General features: G+C 32.7%; 1 protein-coding gene and 1 pseudogene across 1 annotated transcript in view; one reads left to right on the forward strand and one right to left on the reverse strand.

The window, feature by feature from the left end:
• ANO3 (anoctamin 3) overlaps window positions 1-4,975 on the reverse strand; it is a 361,383-nt gene that overhangs the window by 342,647 nt on the left and 13,761 nt on the right. The gene's annotated exons all lie outside the window — the stretch shown is intronic.
• Window positions 280-398, forward strand: LOC111741349 (annotated as a pseudogene).

A 4,975-nucleotide genomic window follows, 5' to 3' on the forward strand; every position in this document is an offset into this window, starting at 1 on the left:
AAATGAGGCTCACAAAAGTGATAGCCATGCTTTTACTTAGATACAATAAATGACCATTTATGTGTGTGTACCAGATATTTCTATATATGGAATAGTTTTGTTAAGAATAGGGTTAGGGGTTTGTAGGACTGGGGAGAACAATGGCTACAAAACTAGTGCTATAGATTAATATCCTCAACACCCTACCCAACTGTTTTCTGAGTATCTAATACTTCCATGTGGGCCTGTATGGTATGTTCCCAGCATAAAGATAAGACTGGAATAAAGATGGTCATAGTAGTCTACAACCATGCTATTCTGAACAAGCCTGATCTCATCTGATCTTGGAAGCTAAGCAGGGTCAGGCTTGGTTAGTACTTAGATGGGAAACTACCTAGGGAAACCAGGCGCTGTAGGTATAAAAAAATAAAAGAAACAAAGGGTTGTAAACTGACAAGGTGCTTGTAATCTGTGAGGTCAACCAAGCATTGCCTCGCTTAAAAATGAAAAAGTAAAAATTTAAAAAAATAAAAATAAAAAAAGAGGGTCATAGAAATGCTGTGAGAGAGACATGTGGAGACCTGAAAACTCTCAGATGTCAAGAAACCTGTATTTAGTCAAGGGACAGACATAATTTACTTCCTTCTATGTCTATATTCATGGAAGTTATTTTTTTAAGTGTGTAATAAAGGTAAAATTCATTTAATATAATTTATGTTTCTCATTGTAAAAGTAATACGCAATCTCAGCAAAAAACAAAAAATAAATTTTATTATAATCTTATCCCTTAGGACTAATAGATTTTACTGTTTAAATATGTTTTTCTTCTGTTTTTTTTTTCTTGCACAAATCTTACACAATTATAAACATCTACACAAAAATTGTATGTCTGCTTATAATTTTTCTGCCCCATTTAATGCTATGCCCTGAATATTTTCCATTTTCTATAATATTAGTTTTATAAGTCTTTAAAATATCCCTTCTTGGGAGTTATATTATAGCTTATTTGGTAAACTCAATGTTATTAGACTCAAGTTGTTTCCCATTTTTTCTATTAAAAAAGCAACACTGCAGTGAGCATCTTTGCTCCATTATTTCTGTATCCTTACCTGATTTTATTTGAAATGAATTCCTAGAAGTAGAATTTCTGGATCCAAGGCTATGCATGATTTGAAAATCATTTGAAACATAATGTCAAATTTCTTTCCAGAATAATTTACTTGCTGAATTTCATTTTCTTACTTATATAACTAAAACAGTGCTTTTCGATTTTGTTTCTACCTTTACACATGGACGTACTTCATACATTCAGGGTTTGACAAATTTCACAGTGTGTATTTGTACCGCACCACATTATATCCTCCTTAAAAATAAAAACACTGGCATTAAAGTGAGATTAATAAGAGAATCTTGAATGTATTGTAAAGAGAATAATACTTGTACATTTTCTATAATTGGCTATAAATTATTTGTAGCATATAAGATTCCATACTTTAGATGAGAACCCACCCACTGCTTCCCAGAAAGAACTTTATGAATAAAGACTGTGGTTATATTTAATCATGCCAATGTGAGAATGCCATAAATATTTCATCACAAACCTGAATCTTTTGCATATAGTATTGGGAAAGCAAAGGTACTGAGGCCTATTCCAAAAAAAACAAAGTAAAACTTTTTCACTTGGTATCAGGAAGAGATGATAACAGGAAACTTTTGAGAAGAGATATTTATATATCTGTATCTATCCATATTTCTATATAGTTTAGTGAACTCAACCAAATATTATGCAGTAACACAAAGCCACTTATCAATACTTCCATTAGCACTCCCTTTCACGTTATTAGAAAGGCCACTTTTTAATTCATGATTTTGAATTATTATTGATGTACTCAATTTCCAGAAGAATATTTTCAGCAGGCATTTAACGAAATGATAGTTGTTGGGGTTATTTCATTTTACAATATCACGTTAGCATTAACTTTTCATTTTACCAAGGCAGCCAATATATGCATATTATATAAAGTTAGATTGCTCTTCTTGAGACAGAATGAGTTGAAGGGCCCTAGGCAGAGCCATTAAGAGATGAGAGTTACATTAAAAAAAAATTCCACAAAGGAAGTGAAGGTTTCTATCAATTGGTCCATCTCTGTAAAGTCATATTAGAAAAAGCAATTCAGCTCTTTCTGTTCATAGAGCTCTCAACTGATCCCTCTTTGGGGAATAGAAGTACAACATATCTCTTATACTGTGGAAATTTATTTTTCTATTTGATAAAATTACATTGAAAGTTACACCCAATATCTAACAGCTAAAACACTGAAATGCAGAAGATAAACATTTTACATTGATATCAATGCCATAGAAATGGGTACTCTGGGTATCCAATATTGAGAAAATGAGATGTTTTATATACAGGATGAGGAGGAGGGCTTTTTTAGAGGGGTTTGAATCTGAATTCATCTGAGAGTAATGTTGAGATATAAGAAAAATAGGAAAACATTCTGTAAAGTATATAAAAGGACTAGTAACCACCATACAAAAGCCTGGTGACACAAGGTTATAGTTTATTGCAGATTACTATTAACAGAAATTAACGGGAAAAAATGTAATGATTATTGTAGGGAGCCCTTGAACGTATCACGACTATTGACAAAAACTGGTTCACAGACTTTAGTACATATAGACATAACACGAGCAACTTCTAAAATCTAGATTTCTGGATTATATCCACAGAGTCTACATATAAAGGGGCTGGGAACCTAGAATCTTCTCGCAAGTATTCTTATGATTCTAATGCAAGCGTTTCACGGACTATTCTTTGGCTTTGGGAACAACCTTGCTAAAGCACTATTCACCCAGCTGTTATGTTCCTGCCATGAACGAGACGGGCAAGATGAGAGAGTCACCTACTTCAAGCACATATATGTATATATTTCATAACTGGATTTCAAGAGTACATTTAGTTCAGGCATTGCACCTTCCAAACACACAGAGACTGCAGGCAGAGAGCTGGGCACAGAGTAGACATCTAATAAATACAAATAGTTCATGATGGTAGCATCATAGCCATCATTAGTCTTATGGCAACTGGTCATAGTTCTTAGCATCTCAAGAAGTTAGAACCTCAAATGCTTTCTAACTGAGCAAAAATCTTTTTTACATTTTGGGCATGTCTTTTACTTTTCGATCAGAGATGATCTTCTGGGCTGCAATTAGCTAGAAGCTCATCCTCTATCCCAAGGTCAGAAAATAGAGAGTATTCTTCAGATTTCCTTGTATTTCCTTAGAAGTCATGCTCTTCATTTTCCTTAGACAAACAAATACCATCACAAATATCATCACAAAGACAAACTCATAAAACCCCAAACCGCCCCTCATGAAAAAAAAGATCGTTTTTTCATGCTGACTTTGGCACAAATATAATTTTATCAGAGTGATCAAGTTACTTCTGGGTTCCATGTCATATTCAGAAAGATAAATATAGTAAAATTCTCTTAAAAGTGTAATGACTGAATGTGTGTGTGTGCGTGTGTGTGTGTGTGTGCATGAGACGAGGAGAGAAGAGAAGGAGGGAGGGAGCGAGAGATCAAGATCGAGATCATGTGGTTTAATGAAGATATTACATAATTTTTATAAAGGGTTTATGTTTACTTCTCTGGCTATATTGGATCGTGTTAACACTTTTTGAAAATGTAGCATTTATTTGGAACCATGAGACCTTAAAATCTGTTATTTTAGAAAATTACAGGAGTTAATGGTCTTATGACTCAGTTATACTTCAGCAGAGTGGAATTATTATCATTTCGTATCAGAGAGACACGATACCACAAAATCTTTATTTTAGTGTGAAATGCAATGAACAAGAAATCATGAAACTCAACTTATCTTCATTTTTGGTAACTGGAAATTATATGATTAACAGTGAGGCATACTTGTTTTAGAAGGAAAAACAGATGAAAGACAAAATAATTTGAATTATTTAGAATTAGCATTGTGTATTTACCACCACTGTGAAGTATACACCTGTGTTATTTAAATATGTAGTCTATTGGTCCAATTTGATTTTTATTGGTAAAGATTTATTTTCATATAACTGAGATAACTGACAAAACAATTTTTTAAAAGTAAAATAAGATTTTTTGATAAGATGTTATTATCCAATTGTATTGAGGTACTTAAATTTTCAAAAAAAAATTGTTTGTATCATGTAGTAACAGGTTAATTTTTAACTAGAGAAACTACAATTCATGAAAGATAAAAATGGTATGTAGGAGTCTCTGAGAAGCTGGCAAGAAGCATCAGAAACATTCAGAAGAATCAAGTATACAGAAAACAGATGTGAAGACACAGTAATAAGTCAGTCTAACTAAGAATTATATATCCACAGAGGCAGACACTGAAGACAAGGGGAAAGAACATCTTTTAAAATTGTACCCAGCACAACTTCAGACAATATATTATACTGCTATATTATACAAACAATAACAAACAAATGACGAGCTTTGTAATTTTGGCCCTCTAAGCTTCAAATAGAGCCAAAATAGAGTCGAATAGAGTCAAAGCTTCAAATAGAGTCACCAAAAAATAATGGCAATCAAAGACAAAATTTGGTTCAGAGAAGTTTTCATGAATGATGAATAATAGATTATTACAGGAAATTAAAGATGTATGGAGTTTATAAATGCCTATGAATCAGTGGTAACAACTGTTTGTATTTGTGTACAAATAATTTGCTTCTTATTGTTTATGTTGGCCATAAAAAATAGTGTCACACATGTGTCAAACATGCACTATTGATCTCACAGTGGAAAATGACCCATTGTTCCACTGCAAATATCTTTTTTTTAATTAATTTTTTGTGATGACATTGGTAATGAAATCCAGTATGTTTCAGCTGTACACTTTAACAGTAAGGCATATATATATTTACACTGTATGTTCACCTCCCATAGTTAGATTTCTTTCTGTCACCACATATTTGACCCCCTTTACCCTG

Source organism: Pteropus vampyrus, unplaced genomic scaffold (assembly GCF_000151845.1).
Source record: "Pteropus vampyrus isolate Shadow unplaced genomic scaffold, Pvam_2.0 Scaffold76, whole genome shotgun sequence".
Lineage (NCBI taxonomy): Eukaryota > Metazoa > Chordata > Mammalia > Chiroptera > Pteropodidae > Pteropus > Pteropus vampyrus.